Here is a 15651-nt window from a genome sequence, read left to right as displayed (position 1 = left end):
ACTCAGAGGCAGGAGCACATCTGGCTTTGGCCGCCTGCCAGCTCTAAATAGAGATATTAACTGCTGATATTATACTGCTAATACATTCACACAGCACAAATACTGATCCTGCATTTTGTGTTTGCAGATTGAAACATTACAGATTTATTAACAATTGTCCCCAAAAAATAAGGGTTTAAGTTAAGGGCTTTGGCTATTGAAGGTGTCTGTGTTGTTAAGTATTATTCCTAAAATGTGAAAAAAGCATATCGGCCACCTGGGTCTAATCTAATCAATGTCAAGGACAAGGAGGGAGAGAGTGGGGCTGAAAGTGAGCACCAGCTCGGGGATTTTACCTAATGCCCGGCACTGTCACATCAATGATGTGATCACAGCACACAGGATGACAACAAAATTATAGGCGGGCTGGATCCGGTGGAAGGAGAACGCTGGCCCAGTCACATGTAATCGCTTCTTGTGAGTGAAGAAGGGCTGCTCTCCTGTCTGGCTGGGTAAACATGTGCCTGTCAGGGCAGCAGTAAGGGGATGAGGCGCGCCGAGGCCCAAACTAAGAGGGGAAGAGCCAAGGTTATTTGTGATTCCTGGCAGGTAGTGGCTTATATTACAGTGTCACTAAAATTTTCATGGGAATGCATTTAAGATGGCCCGTAAGTTATTTATAAGTTGTTTGCCAGATGCCATTGAAATTCATATCAATAAATCAAGTCAGTCAGAAAATAAAGTCAGTTCTATCCCCCCCCCCCCCCCCCCCTTTGTGATTCCAACTAATTACACCTCTTTTATTTGTTTTTGTTTGTCCAAATTAGAGTCGTATCTGATGGTTTTGTGTTAATTTTGCGGTGAAATCTGAGAGCGTCCTTTAAGGGTAACGTGCCCACTGACCCCTCGGGTCCCCGGGGACTGGCAATCTCTACTGTCAGAAGGAATCAGGGGTGCGCTGCAGAAAAAAATAGAAAAAGACAGAGGGACGCACACGCGTAGTCGGGCGGGGCAGCGCTGGGCCACATGGGCAGTTGTGGCTTTTAAAGGCTTATTAGCCTCCCTGCATGACATACGGCCACGCTGCCCCCCCCCCCCCCCCACACCCCCCTGGGAGCCACTCCTCCACCTCTCATTATTGATGCCTCTTCTGGCCCTCATCTCAGGTGTCGCTCCACTCGGGCCCTGCCATGCAGGAGAATAAAAGAAATATGGACATGAGAGAACCTACACTCCACTCACCCTATGCCCGCTCCAGCTCTTCACTGCGGGGGCATGCCCCCAATCACAGATGCATGAAGTCTGGCCACAGACCCCCAGTGTACCTGTGCAGACCTCACTCCTGCAGACACTTTTTCGAGGTAAAGACACTCTAACTATATTTAAAAAAGATGCCCTCACCGCCATTGATAAGTCCACACAAGCGATGTCCTCATGGTTCAGTAAATGCTAGGCCTTCCTGAGTGGTCGAAAGCAGTGGTGTCATTGCAAGGAGGGGAACAATCCACCATCTCTCTCTCTCTCTCTCTCTCTCTCTCTCTCTCTCTCTGTCTGTCTCTCTCTCTCTCTCTCCTACTCCACACAAGGCGGCCATAGGACTGGCACGGGCTGAGATATTGCATGTACAGCATGCTGCACTAAATACAGAAGGCAGCGCGATGAGACAGACTGAGAGTAATCTGGTCTCCGCTCGACGCGGGCCTCAAAACGCCTCCACCTGGTCTTGTGCACTGAGACTAATTAGAGGAGAAGTCTCACAGTAGCAAGCCATTACAGTTATTTTGTATTTTAATTTAGCAACAGAACTGTCACAAACATTGTGAGGATGAATAATGAGCCCCAGAGTAGTGAGGCTTTAACTCAGAATGGAAGCAGGGCTGTGCGCACGCTGCACAGGGCTGTGTGCTAACATCACTTCAGACCTGATCTGTTAGTCAAAATCCCCACCAAATGTAGTCATCATTAGTGTACGGAATATCTTCTTTACAGTCGAGCTTCATCTGTATCGGCCCTCTGTTAATGACTAGCTCTGTAATGAAGCAACATTTTGGTCTGCTTGGCTCCCTGTTGAAAACAGAAGCCTAGGGCAGGGCCCGCTGTTATTTACAAGCAACGCTCCTGCTGTCAATTTCAGTGAACCTGTCACAGAGCTAAAGGCAGATTTCCCATTTACATGTCTTTATATGCATTCTCCATGCTTGCAGTGTAACCTATGAGGAAGAATGTATAGAGATGGTAATAACCACCAACCAGAGATATGGAGAAGTTTATTTGATACAGTCGAGCTGGCACAGTCACTTATAAGAAACAACAGTGCACTGTTTTTCGTGGGTATGTGAAATGCCTCCCACAGATAAGCACCTATGGGAATCTATTAATGAGGCAATAAAATGCATTTCAAGACCACATTTAAATTAGTCTTTAAACAAAACAATTGGATGTGCCTGTGACTTTCATGGAAATGGTTAAAGATAGGAGCACTGTGGTATAGCTATATTTTATATAGCTATGAATAAACCTTTTCTGAACTGGTAGACTACATAAATGCCCTGGGACCCAGAGCTACCATTAGACCAGGCTAGCAGACATCGTCCGAGCTAAATCACAGATGTGTATTATTCGGGTAACGGATGGCAAAGATATAATGTCACAAAATCGCAAAGTGAAGAAAAGGGCTAATGTTCCAACTAAAAACTTCTTTTATCACTTGCAACTGACCTATTATCAACTGTTCAGTTTGTTGCTAGTCTCTTTAAAATTTATGGGAGCTGGGTGACCCCTGAAGTGCAGCTGGGGTTTGTGACCATTTTGTTATTTCTGCTGCCATGCACTGTCAGACAGCGACAACCGAAGAACATCAGCGACTGTCCCTTGCAGGCCCAAAGCATAAAAAATTCAGGCTAACGCTACTTTTGAAGCCATTTCTGATGAAAAGCTCACAGAAACGAAACTGACTTATGCCAAATGAATATCACTGAATCTCTGTGATTGTAGGTCTGATGTTTGCAACATTGAAATTATTTATAAAACATCAATCTTAGCTTAAGGTTAGCTGTGGTATGCAGCGGGTGCATTTCTAACAGGCCCCTGAGAGGTTTGCTGTGCACCAGGCCAGAGCTTTAAGGGAATAAAATCTCTCTCTCTACCTGCCTCATCGCTGCCCTGAAAGGACTCTGACTGTACAGAGCTTTTCAGTGCACTGTTAGGCCTGATATTGGGTATATAACTACTGAAGCCAACACAGAGCTCTGATTGTTCAAACAGATATGTCACAAAATGTGTTTAATCACATCACAACATGAAGGGGATGATGAAAGTTACTGATTGCTGACAGTAATTTTATGTTTTTATAATTTGTATTAGTAATTCTTTTTGAAAAAGGATCCAGTTCTACAATTCTTAAAGAAAAATAACAAGCAAGAACACATTAAGAAGACATAATTATGTTTGTGGAAAATAGAATGGGGTGTTGCAATTATGGACACTAAAAACTGAGTAATTTCATTAGGGTGACTAAAGCTGCAGTCCAAAGGCTGTCTTGAGAAACTGAACGGAGAGATTTCCTCATGAATAAATAAATAAATAACGGGAGTAAACAAGTCCCTCTTTGTGTTACAGCCGTGATCTTCATTAGAGTAGCGGAGAACAACAGCAGGTCAAGGTGAGGCTCATTCAGAATGCAGCGTGAGGAGTGGGGCCCACGGATTACCGCTGAAACTCCGAGTCAATTTGTCAGGGGAAAAAAATTGGAGGGGAAAAAAACAATGCGTTCCACCCTGTCTCCAATCAAACCACTCACGGTCCATGTGCACACGAGCGAAAAAACCTCAGACGACGAGACAAGGCGTTATACGACCACAGAGCTGCAACGCAACCTGACGGAGGGGGAGAGGGGGGGGGGGGGGGTTGTGGTGGTGGTGGACGCGAACTACTACAAAGCTGGATAATGAGGAGCCATAGTGGCTCAAGAATCATTAGCAACGTGCCGGCAGCATGCTCGAAATATGTGCACAAGAAGCACGCAGTGATTAACTCTTTTATCTGGGATCTGCACATATGATTGATGAACACTCAAATAACAAAAGATAACAGGAAAACAAACATGACATATGAAAGAAGCAAACGTAGAATCAAGAGTGTCCTTGCTTCAATAGTGAGCCTTCAGCCAATTTCTGTGAGCAGGGTGGAGAGGCTCCCTCTCTTCCTCCCCATGGCAAAGTGAAATGGAATTGCCTCTCACATTCAAAGACAGCTCGGGGAAGGTGATAATAGAGCTGCACCCTGCTGTCTGCAGCCAGGAAATGGGAAAGTGGCATATGGGGCCAGGAACCAAACAGAAAGAGAGGGAGAGAGAGAGACAGCAAGGCAAGAGAGAGAGAGGGGGGGGGAAGCGGAGGGAAAAGGTTAATGATCATCCAGGAATTCTGGCAGGAGACAAGCTCCACACAGCTGAGGTTGAAGGAGAAGAGGAAGAAAGAGAAAATGGGAACAAGAGAAGGAGAGAGAGAGCGAGAGAAAGAGAGAGAGAGAGAAACATCAGACGTCCCGGTTCTTTCAATGACGAACCCACTCACATGTAATGTCTTATTGAGGTTCTTGCGGCATCATGATGCATACCAAATAAAAACACAACAGATCATTGTTCTCAGGTGCGTGTTCAAATCAAGTGCAAGGCAAGGTGTTAATGAGGATTGCCTGAGAGAAGCAAACATACATCCTCCATGTGTTGAGGAGTGCCCACCCAATTAGGTCGCTCCTGAAGACACTCCCATAGCAGTATCCCCATGTCCCCAAAGTTGAGATGGTGGAGAGATCAAATGATCGTATTTTTCTTTCTTTCTTCAATGTACCATTAGACAAGCATCTAACATTTCAGCGTTATAACCAGGTCCTACTCAGCTTGAATTCAGTCATTTTGGTCATTCCTTATTGTCTATGCCTTGTATGTAGTGTTCTCCAGCAAGAAGCTGAGGCATACTCCAAGTGGACAGATTCAGGAAAGTGATATAAATTGGGAAAGGAAAGTGTCTGTGGAATGGTAGGGAGAAAGGAAAGACGTATAAAAGACAGATAAAGGAATGTCTTTTTAACCCTCCCCAGTGTGTGACAGTGAACACATGAAAATGAGTGCCGTGAATGTATTATGAGGAGGAGCGATAACGTTAAGTGAGATTTATATTAGCAGAAGTAGCAGGTCTTTGCTTTTAATATTTCAAGCTGTTACCACACCTTAGCCAGAGCACTTTCAACCCTTTCAGCACTCAAGTCTGGACACCCACCCTTTAAGTATCTATTAAACGAGCAGTCACTGGGCTAAGGAGTCTTTATCACGAAACACAATTTACACTATGTTGCACTGCTGCTGAGAAGCTTTGTTCACATTTGTGATCATTTTTTTTTCCCTATTAAAGAAGGTATTTGAAGAAGCACATGACAACTGGTGAAGGGTGTAGTATTGGTGTAGCTGCACGAAGGAAATACAGAGAACACCTCTCTTTCTCTCTTTCTCCATCTCCCTGTCACTCCCTCTCTTTCTCTCTCTCTCTCTCTTGTCCTCTCACCTTTTCTCCATCTCTATCCTTTTTCCTGTGGTGGCATTCACACATTCACAAACATACACACAGTGCATGTCCCATACACACACTTTATTTGGAGGCAATGAAACCATTTGTCAAAGAAAGTGAACTCATGCTTTATTTTACAAATTGATAATAATGCTGAACCAACCATGATATGAAAGGCGACAGCTCTCTTGAGGATTTGCATGTGGACATTAGTCTAGCAGCTAAAACTATAATCAGTGACTGATATAATATATCTTCCAGTGGGGCGCTTTATGGAATTTATCACAGAACCAGACTGATCCCTTAGAGAATGTAAATATGACAGAGATTTGAGGCTATCGAGTAAGTACCATATCATGCCAGATATGTTGGAGGGCATTATATCCAGAACCACCCCACAGGTGATTGTAAGTCTCCCTTCCTCCTTCAAATCTCATTCAGTCAGTCAGCAGAAACCTTGAAGGGCGCTCCTCACAGACGACAGGCCGATCATTTGAAACAAACAAGTTAGCACTGTGACGCAGAGGTGAGGTGACAGTGTCTCCGGAGGCACATGGATCGATATCCTACAGGTGTCATGCTGCCGTGAGCATCTGTGCTACCTCTGTGCAGTCAGCCCATATATGCCAGTGGCTATGAGACATATCTACTCCTAACAAACTAACTAACCAAATAAAGCCACTGGGATTTAGAGAAGCTGGATTTGAAAAAGTGAGCTATGCAGTGAATTAACTGTACTCTTCAAAATGTCAATAGATAAACATGAAATGGAGAAAAACTGTGAAGTGAACATAGCAAAATGTATGGGTCTGGGACTGATAATGAAAAGTTTGTGATGTTTGCTAATCCAATCAATGACATAAGTGTCAAGTGGGTGGACGTGTGAACAAACATCTGTCTGTAGTAACACTATGCGCCACAATGTATGTGAGAGATGCGGCACAATGTGTGAGATGCTGTGATGCCGATTTTCCCTCTCATCTGCTAACTGCATCTATAGTGCACACAAAACTGAAATATGTGGCCAAGGTTTGTAAGTGTGCTTCATTATATACTTAGTAATGGTGAAGAACACAAACACACACACACACACACACACACACACACACACACACACACACACAGGTGTCATTGTCCCCAGTGCACACACCGTGTGGTCCCCCATCTCGATCCCCTGTTCATATAAAAATGCAATATCTATATTCTTCAAATATTCAGCAGTCTTCTCTCTGTCGGAGATGAAGTGCGTGTGATTTAATAATGCAGCGAGAGAGAGACCTGCCAACACACATCTCTCCTCAGGCATGATGGACCATCTCAGATTTCAGATGCGCTACAAAAATAAACTTCGGCTCGTTTCAGCTCGGCTTCATCCCTCTGTCTTCTGCCGAATGGGGGTGACGAAACCCACACCTTGAAGTCACCAATCTAATAGTCCAACCTCTAACAATGTAACGGGCGCTTGCTGGATCCAAATGGTGCTTTGCTTGCCAATTTTTTGATTAAATATATGCATGCAAGGGCCCCATCTCTCATGCCGCCACTTATCTACCATATTCCTTTGCCAAAACTAAAGCTGCAAAAAGAAGTGACACTTTCCCCTCTTTCTCTCCGTATCCAAAGATGCCTCCATTGTGAACGTACAGTATGCCATCACTAGTGTTATTAATGGGTATATTCTTTGAATGTAATCAGTTTTAGTGCCTTGAAAGAACCGGAAAAACAACATGTTTCATGTTTTGTGTTTTGAAGGCGCAGGGTCTCCAACTTGCAGATTAGGGTACTGGGAGCACTTTGCAGGTTGTTGTCACAGATATGTCATGAGAGAATAGCACAGGCTGTCCCCAGGTAGAAGAAGCTGTGAAGAAAATATGCAGCGCATTCATACCGGACCAAATTAAAAGCATGAAAAACATGAAATGAATTTGTTCCAGCTCAGTACATCTGCCACACAAAAAAATATATATATTTCAAGACATTTTTTTTATTTTTGAAATTAGTTTTTAACAAAAAGAATGATCAGTTTATCAAAAATCGTTGATAAGAATCTCCCAGTACACCTCAGCATCCCCCAATGTGCATATGTCGCAATCTCTTTTTATGTTTTTTTTTTTTTTGCACAATATTTGCATCATCTATGTTATTCTTTCATTTGCATCATATATCCCCGTTAACACAAGGGGTTAAAATATCTAAGACATCAGAGACAAAGGCACCATTAGTACTTTGGCACACAACTTGTCTTTCCCAGGAGGGCTGGAGAGGCTAACGGGAAACAGGAACATTACATATGGTGCGCCATTTTCACAGTTTCGGCAATAAGAAACCCAAAAATTCCCTGTCCTCCTCCTCCTATTTACTTTGAACATACAGCCAGTTTACAATCACACATTTTCATTGTTGATTGATGTAGCTGGGCTTCAGATTATATGCACACAGATTGATGCATGTGCTTTGTGGGGACTTAGAAAGGACACTTGAGTACTTTTTCTAGCGGCCCTCAAGTTTTATGCAAGGCCATGTTGCAAATGGAGGAGCATCGAGCCTGAGCACTAATGAAGACGTCCTCCCACTAATGCAGTGAGGTGTCAGTCATGGACGCAGTCTGCCAGGATGACTTTCAATTTCACCAGAGCCAGATGGTTTCTTAACACTGAATAAATAAATCGAGGCGAGTGTAGACCCCTATAACACAGTTCATGTTCGTATGTGCGGCGCTTGAGACTGGTCATCAAAATGACAGAGAATAAAGCTTTGATCTTATCACCCCTTGGTAAATAAAACATGCATTACTGGAGGAAAATGTCATCAGGATTCCTTAGGTTAACAGACTATCACTGACATATTTGTCACACTTAGAGCCACGTTAAGAACAAAGACTTAAGACAAGACTTTAGGCGCCTTGGCCGTGCATAGTTCAGATTGTACATCAATGTGTTATTCCTTGCAGTACTTTACCACAAATTTGTTAACATCATTAGATATATTGCTTCACCTTCCCCATGGTGTGAACTGGTGTAATTTATTAGGCCATCCTCTGATTCTCATATTTCATTAAAATACCTGCTAATGAATTGTGAAACAAAGTGTTATGGTGCAATGGCCACTTCATCACCATCACTATTTAGTGTGCATTCACAGTGGTATGTAACTGCTTTATTCAATTATATCTTAGCATTCGGTAGCTACTGCATGGTGTGAGGATGTCCAAATCACACATAGACAAAGGTGTGCCTGATTTTGCTATTTGTCTCCATCATTAAGACCTGGCGGCCTGGGTTGCTTCTACCTGTAAATGGACTCAGAGGAACACAGAAAAAAAAAGCCCAGTGCGATTTTCACTTGGGGGCTTGAAATTCACACCCATCGAAGGTGTTGTTTAGTCGTCTGATAAACATGTGCGAAAATAAAGGGGAGGAGAGGAGAGGTGTCTTTAAACCACGGTAAGATGTGGTGGTGGGGGGGGGTTCTAAATTTCATACAAAAATCTACATCACAATCTAGGAGATATTACTCTATAGTTGTTGCACAGGAAGAGAAAGACAACCGTGAGTATCTTGGAAACCACAGCCTTGTTTCTAATTGAAGCTGCAAACGGCCATATGGGCAAGTGTGAAAATAGAATGCCCAAGAAGTGCATGAGAATATGAGGATTAAAGGGAAAAAAAACATGCCCAGTGTAGTCAGCCCAATACTCTTGAGCCAAGTATGTCCCAAATTGGTAAATCAAGCAACACAGTTTATACAATGATTATTATTGTAATGTGTCTTTGTGTGCATTCATTTATTTCACATAAGGCCTTACTGCTATACTAATATCTGGACAGACAAGAGAAATATACAGTATGCATGACTATACATTAAGATGGCGGTACTTGAATAAGAATTGTTCTAGAAGGCTTCAATTTAGTTCTAAACATTCAGTGAGCAGAGAAGGGGAAAAAACAAAGTGCATGCAAGGCGCTCTGTGCTTGTCGCCTCGGTGATGTTCAGAGGCAGCCTGTTATTGGAGGTGTTAATTGGCAAATTCAGTACAAGTCAAGAGCATGTTCCCTGTCGTCCTCGCCCAGCAAGGCTAGGTCATTAAACTGAGAATGGATTCTTTCATGCTGCCTTAACCCTTGCTGCGCTCCCCATTCTTTTATTCCTCTATTTCTACTTCTATGCCAGGAGGGAAACTAAACTAAACCCTCGAAATAATACATTCACAAATGTATCAAAAGCAAAAGATATTAACATACATTACACTGTTACATTTAGTTAAAAACAGAATAAGTTAGACATAGTTCTTACAGTCATAGATTTTCATATATTTATTTTCCTTATTTATTTGTGGGAAAATGTTATGAGTAATGCATTTTTTTATGTATGTTTGTATTTCTCAAACATATGAAGTGAATGAGAAGCGCAGCCAAACCCTGCAGTCATGTGCATGTCTGAACACAACACTAGCTGTTGCACAGCACCATTTTTTCGTTTTTATTTCCTTTTTTTAAGGGTGCTACGATAAAATATCCCAACTGTTTACATGCAGTCCAGTTTCCTGTTCCCGTGCAATGAGGGCCTCCTTTGGGGTTCCGGGTGTGATCTCACCACTGACTCTGTCATCACTTGCTGTGACTGCCAAATCTGGTCTCCAGAAATCAGGGCTTTCAAAGGCAGCACAGACGCAACACACACACACACACACACACACACACACACACACACACACACACACACACACACACACACACACAATACAATACAATACAGACGACTGCTCTGAGACCTTCCAAAGGCACCGCTCGCTCAACACATTTGGGGGTGACGCGGGCGACTCGAACTGCTGCTCTGTGCACAGCGAGTGCTGGCCTATCAGATCGCATGTAAACTGTGAGGCGACTTCGTCCTCTCAAGCCCCTTCAAATTGGCTGCTGTGCAAAATATGATCAGACAATAGATAGCCAAATATGTTTTTGTCATAAGCTGTGGGTGGTCTCAGTGACTTTGATGTTGGTGCGGCAGTTTTTAAGCCAAGGGGGCCTTGAGGTGCTAGCCAAGTAGCCGTAAACACCTGTTTCAATATAAATCTGAAATGCAAAACCATGCAGCTAAATCATAAGTAGGGCATAGGAGTTCTGTCTTTAATATGGATCCATTTGATTGGCATGCTGTGCAGTATAAGATGCTGGCATCCTGTTTACAACGAAGCTTGACAGGTCTACAGCATTTATGCCAGAGAACAAACAAATATGAGATTCACTTCCACGCTGCCTGTTATATTGCATAAAATTGCCCATCATTTCTTTTTAAAACTTGGGCTCAAGCCCTTGTGTTTGCCAGCAGTGTGTACCAATCATTTGGAGTAGGAACAGCAAAACTTTTTCAAAACAGCAAAACAAAACTTCTTCTGCAGTAATGTATCAACTGTTGATTAAGATGGTATCCAACTCCCTAGTGAGACCAAATGCTAAAACCAGTAAAATATCACTCTGTTATCTCTCTCCTCTCATTATTTCTTTGTTATGAAGGTAATCTGTTATTATGAAGTATCTAGGGCATCCTTTCAAGCAAAATATCCTCAGGTTTTGTCTGTCTAATTTTAGTACCTTATAGTTGGTATATCTGGATTTTTCTTAATTAAAGTTATCACCTGTAAAACACAATTTTTACAATTTGTATGGAACAACTACTACCAACAATCTACATTTGGAGAGAGTTCATTTATTTTGATTTCATTCATTTATATAGCAGGGCCCATCTTATCCTAATATTAGCTTAAAGCTAAGTTATGTCCGTTTTAATGAGCGGTGTTAAACTCAAATTCTGAAATCATATTCATGTTGCGAAAGTAGAGCAAAACTGATGCCAAAATGTAACATCACAGAGCACCAATGACTCAAAGGGTCAAGTGGGGGTCAGATTCAAATGGACATTCATTTAGATCTGATATGCTGATGCTAGACAGAGAGATGTTTCTCGGGTTTGGGGATAAAGCTAGCCTATAAATTACAAAAAGATTTCTTTAAAAAGAGGCAGTGGCCATGGTGGTTTTGATCACCTGAGTAGTTAAGATTTTACATGCTGAATTTATACTCAGAGCATCCATCTCTTACAAACTAGAGGACAGAGAGTGACCCGTGGTGATGGACACAGTGAACAGATCTGCATCTGCACAGACACTTTGGTGGGTAATCGCTTGTTTCGTTAAACTGGTGCACTAAATGAGATCAGGGGGTTTGATAGCACTCTGGGATCAACACAAGGTGTTATAGTGGTGTTACTGACATGCGGCAAGATCTCACTCAAGGAATGTTGTCCTCATTTCAGGATGGGTTTACATTCCACTTAAGACAGGCGTGAATGCCCTGAGTGAAGTCGCTGACAGTGTGTCGCATTTGTGCACAAAGCGCACTGTAACGTACAAGAGCAGTGGGACTTGCAATGCGAATTTCAATTTGAACTTAATTTATTGTGCAGTTGCTTTAAAGAAGTTGTGAAGCATCCTTCTCTGTTGAGGTCAATAGTGATTAACCACAGCAAATGACTCACTGTGTAGGTACATGCATTTTGAAGTGTTTGTGACACATTTAAATGATCACAAATAAATGAATGAATACTGCGCATCACATTTCTATGTATGTAATTTGATATTGCAGTGTCAGTATAACAGTAACAAACCACTGCAGCGTAAGATACTAATAATGTAAGATATACACATATAAAGTAGGTTAGTAGTTTTTGTCATAATTGTAAAAATGTGTATAAAATAAATAGGTAAAGGAATTAATAAATCCTACAAATGAAGTATGCCTTTATCAACTGTCCACATAAAACCATTAGTGAAAAGACATAAGGCAGTAGTAATTGCAGCTAAATGAAGCTCAAATTAAACAGCAACAGGTTTCAAATTGTGGTAAATTAGACACATTATCCAAAATTCATGTCTAGATTTCCATAGCTGGGTAAAATATATTTTATAATTACTTTCTGTCATTCATTCCTATTTCCTTCCAAAAAGCGAATTATACTGATATTGATATTAAAAGTGCTAAATGTGAAATTTCAATATAAATAGCATATGATACTATTTGTGACCTCATGTCTTTAGATATAACCTCCTCTTCAACTTTTACTTTTAGTGTAAATTTGATTTGAATTTGAATATAAATTTAGCAGGGGGCTATGTTGATAGAAAGCCATCTTATTCTGTCTAGATGGCTCATTCATGCATTAGAAGAACTTTTGCCAGTGCAAATATGTCACTCTCACCCTCCCTCCCTCCCTCCTCTCTCTCTCTTTCTCTCTTTCTCTCCCCCTCTCCCTGGTTGAAGTGGAGCACACACCTCCTGAGGCTGCTGGTGCACTATTTTCCCCTGAACTCTCGGCAGCTCCCTGCGCCGCTGCAGAGGCAGTCCTGATTAGCATGTAGTAATGATGGTGAGCCGGGCTCCATTGTTCTAACACCTCCCCTCTCCTCCGCACCAATCTGTCAGCGTTCAGCCGGCGCACGCTGCCTCCAATGCTGTGCTCCACAAATGAGATGAATAATTAGTTGCCCCTCACGAATGCTGCACTCTTCTCACCCCTGATTGCTTTCACCTTTTTGCTCCTGGCAATTTTGACACCTCGTAATCAGCCTGCTGCTTCTCCCTTTCAATCCATATCTTCTCTACTCCCTTCTCTCTCCTTTTGTGTGTGTGTGTGTGTTTGTGTGTCTTTGTGTGTTTGTGTGTGTCTTCGTTTCTTCATCCTTTCAAAACTCCCCTGGATACATACTGCTCGAGGGGAGGGGATATATAGATGTATATATAGACAAGCAAGATTGGGCCCTCGATTCCCCGGCGAAGAATACCCAACTCTCATGTGGTTCCACTGAGAAGCCCAAAAAGATGTCTTCCCACTCACCTCCTCTATCTATCATATTATAGAGGAAGAGGAAAAATATACAAAAAAATAGACAAGAAAAAAAAAACACACACACACACACACATGGACCTGGTAACTGTCAGTGCAGTTACCCCTCTTCCAAAATAACAAGCACTGACAACATAATTATGTGCGAGCAGCTGCCCACGATTCCAGTGAGAGCACCATCCAGTCGGCGCCGGGTTTGAGTCTTCACAGATTTAGAGGGGCAAATTCATTAGGGAGATTTGGGAAGCTCATATTTGCAGCATTCTCCGAATAAATTCGCTGTTTTCCACCGGCCCGTGATCTGATATCTGCGAGAAACATCCCCTCCGAGTGCGGATCCAAGTGGAGCCGTGGTGCATTATGCAGAACACATTGTGCATTATCAAAAAACGTAATAGGCAGCCTGCAAACACGGCACAATAGAGTGCACGCCGTCCCTCTCTGTTATGTTGGTGTGGCACTCGCAAAGAAATGTGTGGACTGGAGCTTGCTTCACACACAAGCCGCAAGCTTTCCCGACGTGACGCGTCAACAAAGAGCCTGATGGTCAGGAGCTGCTATACAAGGGTCATGCGCGGATGCTACTCACCAACCATAGCCTCTCTCTCTCTGAGTGCAGTGGATGTATTGTCTGTGATGGCAAATGTATCATCTCTCTGATGAGACTCTACCTCTCCCATTTGCACAAAGCCACTAACTCGAACATAAGGACATACATAAACTGCCTGACTGGCTCTTTGCTTGTCTACATGTGTTTGTGAAGTATGTTTGTTGAGTGAACATAACCAGATCAAACATATTCACAGCAACATGTCTGGCATCTCATTGACAGGGCTCTGCGGGATGAACACAGCTGACTCCCAACCCCAACTAGCTGACAAACAAACGGAGAGGAAATCTTTTGTAGTTGTGTAAATATGACTGTGATGTTATCAGAACAAATTTGATCTTCCTTTACTGGGGAGAGGCAACATAACACTGGGAGAGAGTGGGAGCAAATAAATAATGTGGAATATCAGGCTAAGCAGGTGGCTTTCAATAAATTACTTTCTGTCTAATACAGATTAATCACATCAAATTAAAATAAGGACATAAGGATTGGGAGGTAGTCATAAGTGTTCCTAAAATACCAACAAAAATAAAAGCAAAATCACCTCGTCTGATCATTAAAACCAGCCGAGTCTAATCAAACGCACCAAGTGGGAGAACATGGAGCTAAATCAATAAAACAATCGCGCTCGCAGTATTCACACCCGCTCATCTACACAGCCCAAGTGTTATCTGCCCATAACCGGGGGCTGCAAGGTCCTCCCAGCATCAGGATGTGTTTCAATACACATATTTTCCCTCTTTCTTTAGCACATCATCACGCAAGTTAGTGGGAATTATTACATTTGTTTGTGAAGCTGCTAATTATCAACTCCCACAGTCCAATGCTGTTTGTAGGTGAGAGACTAAAGCACACCATTAGATAATAAATGGTGGCTCTCTCGAAGCATTGAAGAACATATCATGGCCAGAAGCAAATAGCTGCGCTGTATTTATTGTGTCAGGGAATTACTGTGTTTGTTTTTGTAATCTACCTGTTCAGTAGATTGAAATATCCTCTGATTAAAGTGAACCATTGCTTAATAATTATGGAATTACAAATGTTGCTCACTGACTGTGTAAAAAAATATGGGGACCTAATGGAGATATAATATAAATCCAATAGTCTCAAGGGATCCAAACATTACACTATACCCGACAAGATAATTGTGAATATAATTACACAGCAAGCTTACATCTGATTTTCCTGTATAGAAACAAAGTTTTAATTAACCTGCAATACCTGTGGAACTCTACCTCCAAATACCATATGTTGCAGGAACTTCTACAAAACTGCCATAATTAAGCAAGAAATATTTTCCTCCTGCACAGATTCAGCTATACAGCTGGTTCGAATTAAAGAGCCAAGTTATTTCATTTAGCCAATTAGGCATTATTGCTTCAGTAAGTTTTCATGCAAACTTCACTGACCAGGATTTAACTCACAAATGAGTCTTTATGATTTTTGAAACGTTGGCATCATCTGTGTGACTGACATCCAGCAAAATATTTGTGGGTTGTCCACATTTGTGCTGTTCATTCAGGATCATCTGTCAATCATTGACATAAATAGATTCAAATGTGCAGAACATTAAATTTCAACAATTAAAATTAGGAACTA

This window comes from Alosa sapidissima, chromosome 2 (genome assembly GCF_018492685.1).
Source record: "Alosa sapidissima isolate fAloSap1 chromosome 2, fAloSap1.pri, whole genome shotgun sequence".
NCBI lineage: Eukaryota > Metazoa > Chordata > Actinopteri > Clupeiformes > Clupeidae > Alosa > Alosa sapidissima.
This window is presented reverse-complemented; position numbering follows the sequence as displayed.